Source organism: Hippoglossus hippoglossus, chromosome 15, assembly GCF_009819705.1.
Source record: "Hippoglossus hippoglossus isolate fHipHip1 chromosome 15, fHipHip1.pri, whole genome shotgun sequence".
Taxonomy (NCBI): Eukaryota; Metazoa; Chordata; class Actinopteri; order Pleuronectiformes; family Pleuronectidae; genus Hippoglossus; species Hippoglossus hippoglossus.
This window is the reverse complement of record NC_047165.1, coordinates 21720814-21742241: the sequence shown is the minus strand read 5'-3', so window position 1 is coordinate 21742241 and position 21428 is coordinate 21720814. Positions and strand designations below refer to the sequence as shown.

The following is a 21428-nucleotide window of genomic DNA, read 5'->3' as shown; positions in this document are numbered from 1 at the left end:
CAGAAGGTTGGTTTGTACCGAGCTGGAGTTTCCTGTGTCCTCCTCCACTCTCCTGCTGACCTGCTCTCACTTTAACAATAAACACCAACACTCATCAGAAGTCATCAGGACCTGATCAGTACATGAAGTAACTTAGTGTTTGTGTGATTCGCTCCAAAGTTTGTGAGGTTTGTGAGAGTTGTACGGCTCGAGACGTGACGCTCACAGTCAGTAAACGTCAGTCCTGTATGTGTCCTAATAACTTGTGATCAGTGATGGTGTTTATTGTGTAAAGTGAGCACAGGTCAGAGAGTGAGGAGGAAGCAGACTCCGACAGAGACTCCGACACAGGACTACCGGCCCTTTAATGAGCGTCCTGAAGCAGCGCTGGTTATAATTATGCAGGAGTACGACATCACTAAAACAATGACGTAGCAGAAAACTTGAATTGATTATGTTCAGTCTCTGCATCGATGCAAAGTCATCCACGTCTGCATCGCGATGGATCTAAGAATCGAGACATTTCCACACCTATAATGACTATAGGATTTTCTGATCATGTCCACACCTTTTTGCCAAGGTTAATGTGAACATGACCCTGAGGCAACCTGAGCCACGTGGATTTGTGACTAGCAAGGAGCCAGCAGTCTTTCCTCACAGCAAGAAGCTTCTGGGTTTGAGTGGACGGGTCTTTCTGTGTGGAGTTTGAATGTTGCTGTTGTGCTTGCGTGGGTTTTCTCTGGGCATTCCTGCTTCCACCCATTGTCCAAAGACATGCAGGTCAATTGCAGTGTGATCATGAGTGTGAAGGATTGTTTGTCTCCATATGTCAGCCCTGTGATAGACTGGCAACCTTTTCAGGGTGGTCCCCAGGGATTCAAGTTGTGGTAAATCTAGATGTTTTGCATAGTAGCAGAAACAATCAACATATTAGGAGCCAAATGTACCTATAATATTCAGTTTAAAGGCCTTAACTGAATTTAAAATGCTCAATATAATCACCACTGTCAGAATAAGTAGGTCCAAACCAATACAAATTCAAATTGGTTTCTTAGGCTAATTCAAACCTGAAAAAAAGTGGAATCTTGTAAACAATGTATTCTGTTTAGCTAACTTCTGATTTGATGCTGCAGTGCATTTTAAACCAGAGCGTATTAAATCATATCCCATGTAAACAATTAACCTGAAATCTCCAATCTGAACGTGTGCATGTAACCAGAGCTACATGTACATAAAAAAGACTGTGTTCACATTGCCTCAACTGTATTTTACAAAAAACATGTGCAATCCACGTTTGTCCAACACAACACTATGTCTAAACCAACCCATCATTTTATTTAGGTAGGGGTTTTTTTTCTAATTAAATATTGATTGTAGAGTATTAGTTGTATCTTTCCCATTTATTTGCTCCAGCTCCACCCATGACCCTCAAAAGGGTAAGCGGTATAGATAATGAATGGATGGATATGTTTCTGTCTGTTCCTCCCTGCTGGGTGGCACTAATCACCCCTCATACAGAGAGCCAGTAACAGCAGCATCAGGACCAGGGCTGCATCACGTGACACAGGGAACAGGGATGGGAGTAGGTTACTGTACGACACATTTCACCATGACAGCTCTGACCTACAGATGCTTCCATGAGACCATTTGAATAAGAAAACTGGGTATTTCCCATCAAACTGCTGAGATGTCACACCTGCACCTCAGCTTTTGGGCTACTTCCTTTTTTATCTTGTCAGAAAATGTCCTTCAAATGGCCACTTCATGTGCCCTGTTGTTGTTGTTCTGGGACTTTCCATGGAAATATTGTGGAAATATGTTGTAAATAAAATACTCAACCATTGTTATTATTTGCTCTTAGTTCTCAAGTTTTTACTCACTGAAAAAAACACACCAAGCTAAAACCAGTAAAACTGGGTAAACAGTTTTTTTTATTTCCAGTCACTGCTGTCTCCCTATCAGAGACGTGACATTCAGTTACTGTGATGTGGAAAATAAACTGTTAAAAAATGTATCGACCCCCACTTTTTTATTCATTATTTGATTCAAATACTATGGGGATTTATAAATATTTTCTACCGTCATCAGTTTGGCATTAGTTTTTATAGAAGTATTCTACAAGTTAATAACTCAGTAAACCCTACACAGGTATCCAAGCACTGTTCCTAAAGTTTACAGTTTTGAGGTACTTGTACTATACTCTATGTTTTCACTTTATTCTACTTTATGTATTACTTAATTTCATAGACTGCATTGGATTTATTTGACAGCTAAATCTACTTTTAGTAGTAGCTACAGGTACCTCTAAGATTTTACAGGAAAAAATCCAATGATAAAACAACATAAAGACATAAATTTATAGTAGAAGTAGTAGTAGTGGTAGTAGTAGTAGTGAGCACCAGCATTTTAGGCTGTGATTCTGGTTGGGGCTCTTTGACATGTGTGAGAAGTCGTCAGCACTTTTGGGCATTTGGAAGTGATTGATGATGTATATTTTATATATATTTCTATATTTCTATTTGTTGATGTTGGTGAATTTCCCACTCTGGCATTAGTCTGTATTCAGGATTTTCAACTTGTAATCCTATATTTTCACACTGTGGTAAATTGGCACTTTTCCTTCAGTTTATTATCAGTGTACTTTTTCCACCACTGGTATTTGGGCTTAGTAGAACTGCAGTTTACAGATGTTCTGTTCTTTGAAAGATAATTATACTTGACTAACACCAGAAATTACGAATAACTTCACTGCACTTATTAGTATCAACCTTGAAAAGTGCGTATGAATCCAACCTTGGTAGGATGTTTTGTTTCGGTTAAGCCTGCAGCTCAGTCCCCCTCACACAGGGAGGAGAAGCCAGGAAGGGAAGCTACGGTTTTTGGCAGCATGAATATGACCTGTGACACTTACTCTGACCATGAGGTACAGTCAGCCTTCCTGTTTGCTGCTGCTGTGATGAGTGAAACAAGTTTAAAAGGGTTATAGAGGTCAGGCAGAGCCTTTCTTCTGGTTAGATAAAACTCAGGTGAAATGTCAAAATCAAATGAAACTGAGAAATGAAAATTTCGAGAGTCGATACCGAGAGTAGTGACCAAAGAGTCTCTGTCAGCATAATAGCAAATACAGGAAGTGAAGAAGTGGACTTTGGAGTGACCCCTGTACATTGTAGGTGATTTAATATGGATATTTAAGCAATAATAAACTTGAAAGAGTGAATCCTTGTTCATGGATGTGAAAGAAAGCTGCTGTCACTCTTTATTTTGGGTTTAATTCTTTTATAAAAATACAATGTTAGCAGCCATACATGTCAGACATCAACCTCCACATGACTACTGAATCATTTCTGCAGGAGGAAATCCCAGAATTAATTTGAATCAAGTCCTCTTTTAAGTGGTAAATGGTCTGTATTTATATAGAGTTGATGAGCACTCAAAGTGCTTTACAGTAGTTTATTGACATTCACCCATTCAGACACACACATTCATACAGTGCATCTATGTGCAGCACTTTCTCTATGAGAAGGGGATATTTTGGGGTTTAGTATCTTGCCCAAGGACACTTCGGCAGGCAGAATGGGGAACACTGGGATCAAACCGCCAACCTTCTGGTTAGAGAACCACTCTATCCACTCAGCTGCCCACTTTACTACATAGAGGTTTTATTTACATATAACAATTTTATGGCTTCAATACTTTTTTCTTCCCCTAAGCATTTTATGGTGGAATTACAAAATAATCATCCTTTCTTCTTAAAACACCCAACTCAAACAATTCATTGATTAACAGAACGTTTGCTGTACGATTTCCTGGTGATCGATGAATCAATTAATTGACTAATTGTTTCAGCCCCACATGCAGCAATTATTATCTGCAAAATGCTGACATGTTAATTAACATGTTGTGAATATGCTGAAGTCAGCTCTTGGGCGGATATTCTTCCATTTTAGTGAAGAGTTTAGAAAATAATGTGCAAATTGACACGACAGTACTGCACCAGTGAGATAATGAACAACAAACAACAAAATTAGAAATACAATTGAGTACAACTCTATTCAATGGAAGTACAGTAAGAGGATGTATTTATGAGTTTTGTTGTACATGCTGTACACGGTACAATTTCATGAACAATTCTGTAAATCTATTGAGGTGGGACGGAGAAAGAAGCAAAGTGCTGAGCAGGATGTTAGTTGACGTATAAAGTCACAGATTCAGAGACAAAAACGACTGTCTACAAATGAATAAATGGAAATTAAATCATAGCAGCTCAGTTTAATCCTTTATGATGTTTACACTTATCTTTTGTTGTGAAGTAGTGACTGCACTCTGCAGTTTTATGTCCTGAACAGCTTTTATTAGGCTTCTTTCCATTCATGCTGGGTAATTGTTTTGATTTTGTTTATCTGCTCTTTGTCTTGCTGCTTTGTTTCCATTACTTCTTATCATCAAGGAAATGTTGCTTTTTGGGTAAATCTTTTCCACATTTAAAGCTGCACTGCTCAATATTTACAGAATAGAACCAAAGTGACTACAAAGTGAACAGAGTGCAGTGATGAACCCACAGAAAACTATCGCACAACTGTGAAGTCCAAAGTGAATCACTAGCTTGTCAGTAACTGACAGTTAAAGGTTCAGCGTGTAGAATTAGTGACATCCAGTGGTGAAGTTGCATGTTGCAGCTGAATACCCCTCACCTCACCCTCCCCTTCCAAACATGAAAGAGAACCTGTGTTAGCCTTCAGTTGTGATAAAAAGGTGTTTAGTGTGTCCAGTCTGGACTACTGTAAAAAACATGGTGGCCTCAGTGGAGACGACCCGCTCCTGATGTAAATATACAGTATATAAATATAAAGGGCCCATTCAAGGGTAAAGAAAACAACATGTCATACAATTTAGATGAAACACACTAGTGAAAACATCATTAGGACTATGTTATATTCACTTCTGCCCATAGATCTCTTTCACCTAAATCTTACACACTGGACCTTTAAAGCATCCTGTAGCTAAAGACCACGGTTGTTTTTCAATCAAGCAAAAGGTTCGAGAACATATGAGTTGATCAGGTGACTGGAACACGCCTCCAAATGAATGCTGGTGTTGCTCAGTGTCCGCTGCATGTGTGAATTGGGATATGAGGCCACAACACATCACATTTGTGTGTGTGTGATGTTTAGCTTGTTATGGAATTCTTCCCTCAAACAAAAGAAAACTGAAGACTGCCGCTTTAAGGTTACAAACATTATTATTTAATGACATACATTATTCACTTATATGTAATGTAACTAAAGTCACATATAAAATATGATATAACATTTGATAAATTCACATAAAGCTGTATATGGTATTCAGACTTTTCACATGAGAAACATACTACAGCAAATAAAATGCTATGTAAAGTGCTTTAACACAAGTGATGAATAATGATAAAATATATCATGTAAAGTAATTTAATCGTAGATAACAATGAGTTTGCTGGGACACTATTACCTGTGTTGGTAAGTGTCTTTGAAAGGATGGTACTGCACCGATAAGGTTTCACATGAGGTAAATCAAAAGTATATTTTCAAATAAAAACTTCATAGAGGATCGCAAAGGGGCAGATAATTGTAAGTGTGTTCCCGATTATGGGCGTGACTTGCTTTTCTCTTTTCTGTTGTACTTACAGTATTTTCGCCACAAGGGAGCAGTGTTTCCAATAAAATCCTGTCAAGCTGTCTATAGTTGCCTGCCCATCCCCAGTGTGTGTGTGTGTGTGTGTGTGTGTGTGTGTGTGTGTGTGTGTGTGTGTGTGTGTGTGTGTGTGTGTGTGTTTGCGTGTGCGTGTGCGTGTGCGTGTGTGTGTGTGTGTGTGTGTGTGTGTGTGTGTGTGTGTCAGTCAAAGGCAACTAAAATGAAGACTGAAAATCTGTTAATTGCGGACATCTTGTCCAACTGGGGGGAGGGGGGGCATAAAAAGCTGAGTTTAGGGTTAAGGTTCAGGGTCAGGAAAATTTGAAAAAATGATTTTTAATTTCCTGGCAGGCTAGACTGGGAAGAGAAGACCCTTGTTCTCTCCTCTAATGTTGTCACGACTGAGCTGTGACAACATGCCCATGCATATAGGCATTGTGCCAATGGGCAGATAGCCAGAAGAGGTGGAGAGGTTTATAATGTAAAGAGATACTCGCACACACATGCACACAGACGTGTAAACAACAGGTCCCAGCTGCAGCTGCCAGCACAGCAGCAGCATCAGGCAGCGAGCTAAGAAAAGCCCTCTAAGTGAAATGGGCAGTTCAATATTCCCCGCCTGCTGAGCTGTGTGTGTGTGTGTGTGTGTGTGTGTGTGTGTGTGTGTGTGTGTGTGTGTGTGTGTGTGTGTGTGTATACTATTAAAGTGTATGTGTTAAAAAAGGTTATATATTTTGTATTTTTCAAGAGTTTAAACCTGTGTGTGTAGTTGCCATTGACAGCTTGTTAGCTACCTAAGCATGTGCATGCGTGCCTGAGAGAGAGAGAGAGAGAGAGAGAGAGAGAGAGAGAGAGAGAGAGAGAGAGAGAGAGAGAGAGATGTGTGATAGATTGATTTTATCAACAATCTGTGAAAGAAGAGGAAGTGATAAATGAATATCTATAAATGTAAAATGTCCATATAAAGTATTATCAAAAAGGTTCAAATTCCTAAATTCTGTTGAGATTTGAATATCAACAGGGTTAAAAACCTTTAAGAAATCAATACCTGAGAGTTTTATAATCTGTGGTAATAACAATATAAACAGAAAAGGTACAGGCTGTTCTGTTTCATGAGATACGCTGAAAGGTAAAAGACTAAAAGGCTTGAGTGCTGTTGGACGGGGACATGAATGGAAAGTTAGTGTAAAATAATCTGTGGAAATTAGAAAAAGATTCACTGTGGTACACTGCACTTTAAGCATGCAACCTTCATCCTTCATGTCTATTTAATACATTTGTAAACATCGCCATAGATTTAAAGGGAAGGAAACTGTCGCCCATTTGGCATCATTAGTTTGAGCAGAGTCTCATGGTGGCTAATGCTCAGCGAATGGGCTGTAAAAACGCTCGGAGTCGAGGAGAGTCTCCAGCCAGATGGAGAGAAACAAGGCAATGTGGCAACGGAGGAAAATAAAGAGTTGGAGTGAGTGGCAGCCGGAAAGCTAAACAAAGACACCACAGAGGGGAGTAACTGCAAACTGCAGGTGGTCAGACAAAAAAAAGGAAACTATATGATGAGCACAGCAAGAAAGTACAGATGAGTTGTTTTTTTTTAGGTCCATGACTCATCAAATCCTTTGTGTTTCATATGCAGGGAGAGTTGCTCATTTCCCAAATCTCACAGCCGGAACTGGTATCTGTGGTACACGTGTTGCTCCTATTTACAGAGTCAGTGTGACACCCAGGACAAAACAGTGAAGAGTGCTGCTATAAGCACAGAGCAGCTGTGTTAATGGAGCGATGGAGTGATAGGATGGCAAAGTGGAGGAGAGATTCAAGGAAAGAGAGTTTTCTCCTCTCCTCCTCTCTCGAGTTAAAAAGTCGCCTGTATCTGAATTAGAATGAGCGCTGATTCCGTTCACACTCTTTAAACTGGTCATCTCTCTTTAGGCTCCATCTCTGGTGTCACGGCCTTATTATCACAATGCTTTGTCCAGAGAGATTCCCACAAGTCACCTGTCAATCAAAACGTGTGTGCAGTTCACCAATGTGACATTATCAATCTTTGATATTCTCTCTCTCTCTCTCTCTCTCTCTCTCTCTCTCTCTCTCTCTCTCTCTCTCTCTCTCTCTCTCTGTGTGTGTGTGTGTGTTCCCTGTATTACTCATGTTGTGGGGAGCTAATTCTGTTTACAGTCACATTATGAAGACTTGTGAGAAAGTGAGTCCCCATATTGTAAATTATTACAATTTAAGGCAAAGACATGATTTAACATTAGGTTAAGATTTGAGGTCCCAGAAGAGTAAGTCTCCAGGAAATCATTGTAAATCAGTGTAGAAATGACCGTGTGTGTGTGTGTGTGTGTGTGTGTGTGTGTGAGAGATTGATGCATTAACTCAAACATATGCATATTTCAATGAACAGTCACCTACTTGTATGAATAGTAAACCTACAAAGCACTGTGTCATTATAACCTGCTGTATTTGGTCCATAACCCACTTTATTAATATTAAAACAGAACATTAATGATGAATAAATCCACATTTTGAAGTTTAGCAGAATACTGTTTCCTCTAAAAGCTGCAAATTAAACTTAATGGTCCACTGATGGTTTGAAAACCTAATCCACACCGTTAGAGTTGAACACAGTGAAACAAAATCATTCATGTTAATAGATCTCTGGGAAGAGATGCTTTAAATGATTCTTGTTGTTCTGGAATGAAAATGAGAAAAAAAACAGGGTGATAATTAGCTTTTAGATTAACAGCCAATAACTGGGTCTTGTAATAGAATAGTTATTTATGTCCTTAGATGCTCTCCTGGGACACTGTGTGTACGTGCAGCCAATCAGCGCTAATTCAGGAGCGTCAGACGTCAGTTTGTGATGCAGAGGTGGCAGAGATAAACCCAGAGGATCTGAACCTGCAGATTAACTCAGAGTCCTTGCTCAGCTTCCTCCGACAGAGCTGCCGTCATCTGTGGAGGAAGCTCAGAGAGGGATTGGGGGCTGTGGTGTCAGCCTCCACATAGAGAAAGCTGAGGCGGTGGCACTGTGTCATCATCTTAACTGCCTCATTCTTTTCACATTAAAGTGAAACACATCATTATCTATATGCCAGAGTATTTTTCCAGTGGCCGGTGTACTTCAGAAGATCATCTTAGGTGTGGCTGAGAACAGATCAAGCAGCAGTCTCCACAGCCTGCCATTGTACATACTGTTTCAGCTAAATCAGCCTCCCACTCAGGCTGGACAGCAGCTCTTCTACTGCCCAGCTGGTTGCCTTGTTCATCCGCCCACTCATTCACCACCTAAACACATGTAAGCTTACGCAGCTTAAGAAAAAGGACTTCTGTAATACATGCTGCTGGACTCTCTTTTATATCAAATGTCATGACCCACAATGTCTTCCCATTGCGTAATGTTCCCAGTTTAGCCAGAAATTTCTTAGAAATGTGGCCCAGAGTCTGATGTGTTCTCTAGTTGTCTATGACCATTTATTTCCTATCAGATTGACATTCATTTGTAATCTGTGTCACTGTGATACAAACAGTGAGTCTTTGTGTGAGGATCCGGAAATTAAAAAGCTTAAAAACAAATATAGCCATACTTTTATGACACAAACACAAACTCCTCAGAGGGGACTTCATTAAAATGAAGATAAGAACGACTTTTGTCTGAATGTGGGGAAAAGGCAGGAAAGACGTTAGCTGCAGGCCTTTCAAAAAACATCGAAACAACAACGAAATATGATGCATCTTGTATTTGATTACAGAATAACTCAATTACCACCGATCCAGATCAACTTTGAAGTCTGACGAATCAATGCTGGAATAATTAAATAACATTAATCTTTATACCAGTGTATCAGATGAAGGAGAAAATGCATCCGAGCAGCCAATAAATATACAAAGTAAACAAAACCGTTCACTCATTTTATGAAAATAAATCTCCAGGACCTGATGGGTTTTAATTCAGAGTGTCTCAGGAGGATTTATCCCATTATTTTGCTGGTATATCAAGAATCTTTTGAAAAAGGAAGCTTTCATTTTATTTGAATTCATAAAATAAATAAAAAAGATCTAATATGTAACAAGTATCATCAAATATCATGAGCGAATGTCAATAAAAATCCGTGGGGCAGCTGTGGCTAGGCAGGTAGAGAGGGTCCACTAACCAGGAGGTTGGGGGTTTGATCCCCAGCTCCTCCAGTCTGCATTCAGAAGTGTCCTGGGGCAAGATGCTGAACCCCAAACTCCCCCTGACGCCTGTTTTGACAGTGTGTGATAGAAACTGTGCTGTGTGTAGAAGTGTTGTGTGAATGGATGAATGTGACTTGTTAATTCAAAGCATTCTGAGTGGTCAAAAGAACTGGAAGAGAATTATTTAATTCAGTCAATTACTTGCCAAAATTCCTACAGCAAGATTAAACCATGTAATGGGAAAACTGATACACACTGACCCAACTGGTTCCATAAAAAACACCCTTCATCTGATAACACTAGGGAATTATTCAATCTTATTTCTTACGCAAAGAAGCTCCCGCACTGTGGACTTCAGATTCTGAAAAACCATTGGCTCAAATCAAATGGCTCTTTATCCTCAGTGTTCTGCAGAAAGACGGGTTCGGTTAGAAAAGAAAGATCCCGTGCAGTGGATCAAGATGATCTACTCAAAGCCTCAAAAAGGATCATTGACCTCATTTCAAAACCTTTCATCATACATCAAGGTAGAAAACAAGAAGGTCCAGCTTCAGGGATTTTATCTAATCTAATCATTGAACCATCAGCAGAGAAAATAGGATCTGAACTGAATATTAAAAGGCGTAAAAATTGGATATTTAACTGTAAGGTGATGACGTCAACGACCAGATTATTACTCAAAATGGCTCACAAAAATATATACTCTTGCTTTTAAACAAACACTGCAGGATCAAATGCGGGCAAATCTAAAATTAGATGTTTTTTTAACAATAAGAAAGAAGATACATAGGAAAATAAATCACAACATATAGTTATCAAACACAAGATATACATGTCTTACAAATATTTAATGAAATAAAGGATATTTCCTGACATATGGTAAAAACAACAACATGACAAGGACATTGAGAAAATTATCAGGTAGTCCTTCTATTGTACAAAACACAATTTAAGGCAATTCAAAATACAAACCTGATTTTATTACTCTGGGTAACAGCTGTATGAAATGGGAATAGGGGACGGCAGTAAATGAATAAGACTGTGCTGCTGCTGCTGGAGGAACTCTGCTCCATCTGCTGCATTAAAATAAAAGATTTTTGGTTTAGCATAACTAAGCAAGCAACAATCAACACTAATATAGTCATTCCACACCACAGTGTGTGCTGGGAGATTTAGATCACTGCGGCACAGTTCCTCCCAATGCTGAAAATGTCTTTCTCTGGTTGTGTGCGGTCACAAGTACGTGATCATGAAGAAGTGGATTCTTTCAATTACACAGAAATAATGAGTCTGTGATGCAATACAAATGATCACATTAGAAAAGATAGTCGCAAAATAATGAGTTACATGCAAAAACAGGCTCTAGTGGTTACATTTAATTTATTTGTCTGTTTCATGTCAATACTGTTATTGTTGTTGGTGTATTACTACATTGTTTTCTCTTCTAACATGAAATACTATTGGTGGTTTATCTCTCTGTTAATATAGTTTTATATTATTAACATTGAATGTACATAAAAGCGTTGGTATAGGGACTGATGTATTTTGACGGGTGCATTGTGTAACATCTGTTCTTTTTGCTCTTTGTATATTGTGAGCTAATTAAAAATTAACAAGAAAATCTGGTTGGAGTCTTTCATGTTCATGAAACTGTAGAATAAAGTGTATATCAAAATAAATCAACTAAATGTCCCCTTGAGAGTGTTTGTGTTCATTATTAAATAAATAAACCAAGAGATTAAGTCAGATGATTGTAAAGTAGGTGTTATTGAATGAGTGGGTGATTTGGGACACAGTCTTTGTTTTCTGTAGCCTACAAACTGATTAAACAGACTCAGAGGCCAACATAACTGTTTCTACCAACAGGCTGCAGAGGACACTGTTACTCAGCAGGTATTAATAGAAGTCACATTGTTACATTTAGACATTTACCTTCTGTTAGTAAGAGCAGCAAGGTCACAGTTGAAGTCATGCAAGTAAAAACTGTAAACAAACCCATGTAATGTGAAGCTAATGGAAGCCAGGCTAGCTTGTAGGCTACAACCTACCCTCCCTTCCATTAGCTTGGATTGCAATGCAATGTTTCTCTAGTTTAATTTCTATGGGGATTCTCAACTAAAAACATAAAACATATCTAACTATCTTCTAATGACAAATATTGATAAATGTAATATTTAGATTAAATAAAAAATGAATTATTCATTAGGCCATTAAGATCAGCTGCACAAATGTTGTTAAAAGATTTAATGTGAAATGTGAAAGAGTTTGTTAGTTATGCGCCTACATAATTGTATCACCCAACTTGATTAACATTTCAACTCACTTGATTTTACAAGCTTTGTAAAGAAATTTAGTTTGAGTTCTGTCTATGTCATGAAATATAATAATAATAATAATAATAATAATAATAATAATAATAATAACTTGATTTTATACAGTGCCTTTCAAGAGACCCAAGGACTCTTTACATGTGTCAGTAGGGACAAAAATAAATATGTTAGAAGTAAGAGCTGCTTATCTGCTGAAAGTCTATGATCCTAGTCCACATCCTGTACTTGAACAGGTTTACCTTGTATGTGTTTGGGATGTAATGTCTTTGGGACTACGTGAGGAGGGACAGAGGAAGCTTTGCTCTGGTGAAAAACACCTGCTCCATTATGATAATGCTGAAATCATCACAAATGAGTGTCACCATCTGAGAGCGGTGCGTGGAGTCATTTAGGATTAGCAATCAGCAATCAGTACAGATTAGAGCTCGGGAAGAAAAAAACACTACTCCTGTAATTAGGACGGTTAGTGTGAAGCACGGCTGACTATGTGTGTAACTCTCAATGAATAACGGGGAGAAAATGTGCCAAGCTCTTCTCCGCATTCACTTCTCGCCGCTCAGTGTCGCACTCAAACACATTTTGTCGAATTCCACCTCCACTTTCTCTTCCCCTGGAGCTTTTAAGTTGCAGTGCGGTAGCAGCTAATCTCTCAGGCCGACAGTCTGGCTCATGGCTAATGACTAAGTGTCAGTGTAACAGATGAGGCTGCTGTCTACACTGACCTGTTTACATACACTAAAGGCTACAGGCGTGAATGTTGCCCATGATAAATCATCCACCTACAATGGCTGGAAAATGAACTGGTGGTAAATGAACACCAGCCACCAGCCACAAATGTGCCACGGATCAATACGTCAACCCCATAATCGATCAAGGAAATGCTACCAAATCTACATCTACACCATATGATGCACTAGAAAAGTTGGTTTTCTTCATATATGGCCTATAAAAAAAAACTAGAGTTCATCTTTCATATCCCAGTGAAAGGAGCAGCAGTATTTAATAAATGTTTGATTTTCTCATGCCAATCATTCCACGTGCAACTCAAATTGAAGAGACTCAGTTTGCTTCAAACAGAAAAACAACCCTTTGTTTTCATATTTGGATTTGAATATTTATCTGATGAGCTGAACTCTCTGAGCAGACACAGTGGCGTGTTTCAACTCAGACAGGATGTCATGTGTCAGAGTGAAGATGTATAGAAGCTCTCAGTGCTGTGCTATAGAAAGTGGAATGTGCAGCGAGGTGGAGGGTGATGTATGGGACTGCAGTTTCAGAAACAGTGATGTGCAATGACTTTTTCTGGGATAAAAAAACAAAAAGGGGAATCGGAATAATGTGTGGAGAAGAATTCCACTGCTTTTCTAACACCTTTTGAAAGAAAGCATGATATAATGTACTACCTTTTCTCACCAGGTAAGACAAGTAGGCAGCACCATGGCCAAAAGCTTTAGAAAAAGGTTCACCCGAGCTCTCTGGCAGCTGTGGTGATATAACTGCCGGAGGCAAAGGAAGAAGTATTGTAACATTATTATAGTACAACACAGTGCAATGGGAGGAGGTCGGGGGAGATGACTGGACAAACAAAACATTGGACTGAAACACAGAAAACAGCTGCTCGATTACGGTTTCCTGCTGCAGTCTTCTGGCGTTTCTAAACCACGATCATGTATTATTGCCATGGTGAGGAAGGTCACCTAACCTTATCAAATGAGTAATTCTAATTTCAACTCGAAACATGACCTGTCTCTAAACCATAGAAGTAGTAGTAGTTTATAAAGATGGATGACCCATCTCCACTTCCTCCAACTATCCTAAAGTGAAGCCAAGATATCCCAGATAGGAAAAGCTGCCAAGACGCCATTTGGTGCCAGAGTTTGAGCAGTAGTGATCAAGGGATGGAGATACGGTTACGAGGTCCCTCCCATAGATTTTTCACCCCATTTTGACCAATTACAGCCAAGCTTATCAGACTCATGAACCCTTGAACATACATCAGAGTGATGAGAACTACCAAAATCTTTTGATGTGTATTTTGGCTTTTTAGTTTGGTCCACGTCCCATCCTAAAATAGAGGAGGCAGGGTTTATGATCTATGCTGCAGCCAGCTACCAGAGGCAGGATGAAATGCTTTGGCTTCAGTTTTGTGGAGCTGTCATGTTGTCCATCTTCATATACAGACTACAGTCTATGGTCTAAACACAAGTTGTTTTTCTGCCTACACCAGGTTTGTAATAGTTGCTGTTTTGTTTGTGTTCAACATGTTTGCTTCTCTTTATCCACATTATTATTATCTGGTAACAATAACTAGCTGGACTATTAATCCGTCTCCTCTGTTGTACAGTCATACAGAACGACATGCACTCCAGTCAAGAGCAACAACATGTTATTCAGAGCTTAACTCAAACTCCAGCCATCTGACTTAAAATGATTTAATATTACCCCAAAACCAAAGTAAACTTATGTTGTGAAACAATGATTATAAACTTTGAATCTAACACAACAGACAACAATATTGCACTAGAGTGGATTTTACATTTTGGTGCAGGTGGGTTATTAAGGGGCAGATCGTGAAAATTGTAAATTTTTATGACAAATAATTGTTTTGCTTTTATATTTCTACTATAAGAACAAAACAATTGTGTGTAGGAATGTTCGGCCTTGGTGGCAGTAAACGCTCTACTATTCTAGAGGTTTGTTTTTAGAGGGAGTTGCTACAATCGTACACATTGGGGATTTGAATTATTAAATTTGTTGGGATCAACTAAAAGTACCTACATTGTATGTTGAGAGATATCAAACACACACACACACACACACACACACACACACACACACACACACACACACACACACACACACACACACACACACACACACACACACACAACCACACACTCACTTTGTGTCTCAAAAAAAAAATCCACTGTGTCCTTAAGTAAAACACACTGAATCTGTAACAATTTACCAACTGACTAAAAGTGAACATTTTGTCCAGTGCGACTTCTAGCACATTAACAGTCATTGACTCAGCCAAAGTCCAGCGTGTAATTAACATTGAGTGCACGCATAGTGCACAAAGTATACATTGACGGCGTGTTTCTAAAGGGGATGCCTCCTCTGTTATGCTAATGCTGCTAGATATTGCCAGTAATTCAAGGTTAGTCAAACAGCAGTTTGTTTGGTTGCCGGGCACGCTCTAGAGACTTTCCTGTCCTGGCTCCACGACACGCTGGCAGAGCTACAGCCATCAATGTCAGTGCAGACAACGCGAGGTGGAGCATTTGTTTCCGTCCAGGCCTGTGTTGTACACAAAGAAAAAGCCAGGCGCAGAGCCAGCAGAGAATGTAGTCACAGAGAAAAGTACAGGGGGTATAGTGATGTGATGTGTGTGGGATACAAATGAGATTTGGAAAGATTTGAGATTTTGCCACTTTTATATCCACATGCCAAGCCTCCTGTAGGTTTACACTTTAAAGGCTCCTGATGTATACTCTGTCTATGTCGGTCACACGGGTGGACATCCTCACAGCTGCTGACCGACTCCTCCTGGTGCGATCTTCACTGACTGCTGAGTGTTTCTGTTTTCCAAGTGTCTGCACTGCACTGTCTCCTCAAACCGCACTGTCTCCTCAAACTGCACTGTCTCCTCAAACTGCACTGTCTCCTCAAACCGCACTGTCTCCTCAAACTGCACTGTCTCCTCAAACTGCACTGTCTCCTCAAACCGCACTGTCTCCTCAAACCGCACTGTCTCCTCAAACCGCACTGTCTCCTCAAACTGCACTGTCTCCTCAAACCGCACTGTCTCCTCAAACCGCACTGTCTCCTCAAACTGCACTGTCTCCTCAAACTGCACTGTCTCCTCAAACCGCACTGTCTCCTCAAACCGCACTGTCTCCTCAAACCGCACTGTCTCCTCAAACCGCACTGTCTCCTCAAACCGCACCGTCTCCTCAAACCGCACCGTCTCCTCAAACCGCACCGTCTCCTCAAACCGCACCGTCTCCTCAAACCGCACCGTCTCCTCAAACCGCACCGTCTCCTCAAACCGCACTGTCTCCTCAAACTGCACTGTCTCCTCAAACCGCACTGTCTCCTCAAACCGCACTGTTTTCTCAAACCACCGTCTCCTCAAACCGCACTGTCTCCTCAAACTGCACTGTCTCCTCAAACTGCACTGTCTCCTCAAACTGCACTGTCTCCTCAAACTGCACTGTCTCCTCAAACCGCACTGTCTCCTCAAACCGCACTGTCTCCTCAAACCGCACTGTCTCCTCAAACCGCACCGTCTCCTCAAACCGCACCGTCTCCTCAAACCGCACCGTCTCCTCAAACCGCACCGTCTCCTCAAACCGCACCGTCTCCTCAAACCGCACCGTCTCCTCAAACCGCACCGTCTCCTCAAACCGCACTGTCTCCTCAAACCGCACTGTCTCCTCAAACCGCACTGTTTTCTCAAACCACCGTCTCCTCAAACCGCACTGTCTCCTCAAACCGCACTGTCTCCTCAAACTGCACTGTCTCCTCAAACCGCACTGTCTCCTCAAACTGCACTGTCTCCTCAAACCGCACCGTCTCCTCAAACCGCACCGTCTCCTCAAACCGCACCGTCTCCTCAAACCGCACCGTCTCCTCAAACCGCACTGTCTCCTCAAACCGCACCGTCTCCTCAAACCGCACTGTCTCCTCAAACCGCACTGTCTCCTCAAACCGCACTGTTTTCTCAAACCACCGTCTCCTCAAACCGCACTGTCTCCTCAAACCGCACTGTCTCCTCAAACTGCACTGTTTTCTCAAACAAATCAGCTCAGATTGCTTCAGCGCTCTCAGAGAGCGAGAGATTAAAACCAAGTGAAATATAAAAGAGTGAGATGGAGTGGGAGGGGGGTGGTGAGCAAAAAAGGGAGGACGAAGAGGAGTAGAAAAGAGACAAGGGAGAAACTGGGAAGACAGTGAGAGAAAATCGTTATTAGATTTTTATCCAGTCGGTCTGACTGGATGGAGGCACAGAAACACAGTTATTCTTTGGAGATTTGATTTTAGAGGCAGAGAATAAATTCAGTAGAGTGCCAGGTTCTACAGAAGAGGCAATTTTTGCCTTTGTGGAGTTTCTCAAACTCTTTTCTCATTGTGGGAACTGCTGAGTTTCTCTGTAACTTCCTCTGCAAAGTGCCTTGAGATGATGCATGTTGTGATTTGGCGCAACACAAATAGAACTGAATTGAATAAAGCTTTCTCACAGTCTAATAATGTTCAGCTTTCAACCAAATGGTCAAATGTGTTCTTAAACCCACAGGTGTATTTAGTTGAGGGATAGTGGTTTAATCTGCACAGATGAAAGAGATCGAGAGATTGTCCTGAATTTCTTTGAGCTCATTCACAGTTATGACATAACTGAATTGCACTGTTAGAAACTGATCTACTTTACTTTACACGTACAGAACTATGCTCTAACATTTTGTATTTCTGAAATACGAGTTTTGGAGGACAGTAGGCAGAATGGTTGATTGATCACTCATCAGACACTATGTCTCTTGCTGACAGGGTGACCACTGGCAGTTCATCTAAATAATAGTAGTAATTACAATAGTGGTCAATTCTGTAAGGACATAAATCAATGCCACATTCACACAACAACCTTCTTGTTTGCAAAAATGCATCAACTCTTCTCCGAAGAGGCCTACACCTGACGTCCACACTTCTCCGGAGGCGTAGAGCTGCTGCACTGTTCTAGTTTCAAACCTCTAGGACAGTATTTTAATCTGGACTGGCAAAAACATAAACTACCCAAACGTGGGTGAACCTGAACCCAATTAGGAAACACTGTTTTCCTTCTCTCCTTCTGTCTGTACCCTCTCCCTTAGTGGTGCTTTCCTGAAACCCTTTGTTGCACAGATTTAGCATCTCAAGGTGAAGGTGGGTTGGTGGATCAAAACGTTTAGTGTTGTATTAGGTTTTAAATCTTTAATAAAAAATACATAAACTGCAATGTGGCTTAATACACAACCTGACAACTGTTGGTAAATTCCATCGCCACTCGTAGCACATACATCCCGACACCGGTGTCATTATTCGTGCACAACCTAGACATGGCCTCCTCTCTCTCTCACTACTTTATTGTTTTGGCAGAACAATGTTAAAATGGTTCCAGCCTACACAGATTGCAGATGCGCAAATCATAGGCTGTAGCTGGTGCCCTTTTTGTAATACATATGAGAATTGGCTTTGGCAACAAAAAGCATCACAATAAAAGGCTGTGTCATTAACATACCTGGCACCAGCTAAAGTCAAATGGTTGCCACAGGAATGGAAAAACATGCTCAAACTCCAACTACCTGATATAGAAAGTGTTTCACACCATATACAAGTCATGTCACCTCCTTCCCCACATATTATTCAGCTTCATCGTGAAACACTCAAATAAAAACTCTTACAATCTTTAATGAAATCTCTTTTATGATGCTATGCAATCCAATGAAACAGATACTTGTAATGTTCAGTTTTTTTCTAACACATTGGGATAGAGAGAGAAACTGATTGAAGTCTGTGGTTATTACAGTTGTAGTTATCAGACCGCATCCGTATAATACAGTCTAACAGCTGTCCAATACAACACCACCAAGGCAAAACAATCCTACGTCTGTTCAGCTCTTATAAAATTCAAACGCACAGGGACTTTGTTTTAAGCCCTGCATGAAGTTGTACTCAGATGTCGACACCATAACTATGTCAGAATAATTGTTTTACCTTAAATCCACAATAGTTTGAGGGCAATGGTTGAACATTCTCTGCCTGCCCTTTTAAGTGTTAAAATTAAGGGGTTCCTCCAGGCCCATGTCCATGTCCAAAATATAACCTCCTTGGTGGAGATAATGAATTAACCCTGACAGTGTCAAAAATAACTTAACTGGCTTGGACATTACATTCACTGAGGAAGAGTTTACTGTTTAGCTTATTGTATCAGTATGTGCATCACAATGTGCACAAGTTCCTAACTTTTCTGGTAATTCCTGGTAAAAATGTTTAACTCTTATCTAGAGAAGGTTATGGCTATTTCCAGTTAAACTGTATTTTGCAGGCTTTAGTGACAAGCAGGAAAACAATAAATCCCACAAGTACCGTCTTCCACAGCCACATTTGAATTTCATCCTGCCATCGAGTCTCTAAAAATCAAGTTTTTGTATGAGATTGGATTTTGATTGTCAAGTTGTCAAAAGTTAAATAATTATAATCAGGTAGGCGTGTCTGAGATTCTCCATGAGAATGTGAAAACTGAAATGAAAGTATGTTATCATGACAGTCATCATGTTTTTCAGCGGCACTTGTTAGAGATGGACATGCAGTTTGTGAAGCTGCTTTCAGACATGCACTGAACTCCTGAGAATCTCCTGACACCCTCCAAAGAGGCTGTATGTGAGAAAGCAGATGTCTGAGTGAGAGCCTCCTGACTCTCTCATCGTGTTTGAGTGGTGGCATGGATGATATTTCTAACATGTGACAGATGCTAGAGTATTAGTAGTAGTATTTCCGGATGAAAATGTACACATAGAAGTTGCTGAACCTAATTCCAGTATCACTGTTCGCCATTTTTAAAAGTAGCACAAGCAATCAGTTTCTGTAGAGCTTTATATCTAATTAAAATGTTACTGCTGATGCGTTTTTTAAAGAAGATTAATGGCTGAAACACAAATGTAAAGTTTAACAGCCTTGATAGCTGGTACAGGGACACTGCTCCACTCTTCTTTTGAACCTTTGACTTTTTTGCTACAGACTGTTTTTGAATGATGCCAACTAACAAACTCAAATGTGTGGTGGAAAACCGGGCATGTGTATGTATGTATTTCTCCATTATTGTTATAATTTGACCGGTTACCATCGGGCAGACGTTACAGAGCCTATAAGTGTTAAACCAACAGCCTCAAGCTCTCATTCAGCCCAATGTCTATCACACTACTCGACAAGGAGACGTGTTGATTCGGTCATGTATTTTAATAACCGTTGCACTTTGTCCTTTATATTTTACACTTTGGTTTGTAAGTTTTAATGCTGGTTTCTGACTTTCATCTTGTTTATCTTGTTATATCCTTTTAGTTTTTTTTATCATTTTAAGTGTTTTTAGGGCAGGTGCAATATTCAACTCACTTTTATGCTGCATTATTATTATCTTGCGTCATATGTCCTTGTGTAATGTTTTTTGTCGTTGTCGTCTGTTGTACAATGTACTCCTTGCAGTTGGTGTAGCACTTTGGCCAAAGACAAATTTCTCTATGGGACAATGAATTATGTTTGATTTGATTTGATTTATTATTCCACAGGCCCTTTGTTTCTTCTAGAATTTTTAAATGTCCTGAGTCAAACCATGATTCTGTCAGTCATCAGGAACTAAGAATGTATTCATATGTATTTTTAAAATGTAGGTCTGTTATTTCCTTCCATGTTCAGGACAATATCAGGAGTCAGGAGACTGACCAATTTAATGAGTATTATTTGCCTGATTTTATTTTCCTACTGATGCCATCAAATGTCAAGCTGCACCTCTAAAATGACTTTTCATCCCGGTGCAGAATACATCAAGTCACCCACCAATCTGCAGATGTGCCGGACGGAAACTTATTTCTATGCTAATGGTGTTGACAAATATGATGTGATCGGGTTGCCATTTTTGTGCGGATTTGAATTGCCCCCTTGAATTGAATTGTACTGTGAATTATCATAATTGCATTTTCAGCTGAGATTTATATGCACACCGGTGTGCTCCAGTTAGCTGGTCGTGGCATCTCTGTAGCAGGTCTGACTCCAAACACGGCAGGATGTTTCTTTACCAGTAAACATCAGTCTTTACCCCTGCACTCTATTCCCCTCTCTTATTCTGCTTTCTATTTCTTCATCTATTTGTCCTCTCTCTCTCTGTGTCTTACTTATTCCCATTCATTCATTCTTTGCCTTTTCTTCAGTTTTTCCCTGCCAGCGATACATTCACTCGCTCCTTTGTCCATTCCATCATCTGTCTCAGATGTATTTGTGGGGATGACAGGGAGGTACCCTCAGGGTTCGGCTATACAGAAGTCCTGCCTCCTTCACTGCACACATGTACAGACACAAAGGCACATACATAAACATGTGAACACATGTATTCTCTTCTCTGTCATTGTTTTTTTTTCTTGCCCAGCACTTGGCATTGACACATTCTCTCTCCATCTCATTTTCAACATGCTATAGTGTATCCCCCAAGGTCTGTGTGTTGCTTATCAGTTCAATTTTCTATTT

The 21428-nt window shown here is 40.1% G+C and overlaps 1 long non-coding RNA gene across 1 annotated transcript; it reads right to left on the bottom strand.

Annotated features, from left to right (window-relative positions):
* Positions 1 to 385: 385 nt before the first annotated feature.
* Positions 386 to 14644, bottom strand: LOC117775453. Its single transcript, XR_004616264.1, has 4 exons — positions 14633 to 14644; positions 5051 to 5054; positions 1741 to 1750; positions 386 to 510 (listed from the first exon to the last, which is right to left on the bottom strand). It is a non-coding gene; the product is annotated as an uncharacterized LOC117775453 (long non-coding RNA).
* Between the last annotated feature and the right edge of the window lie 6784 nt (positions 14645 to 21428).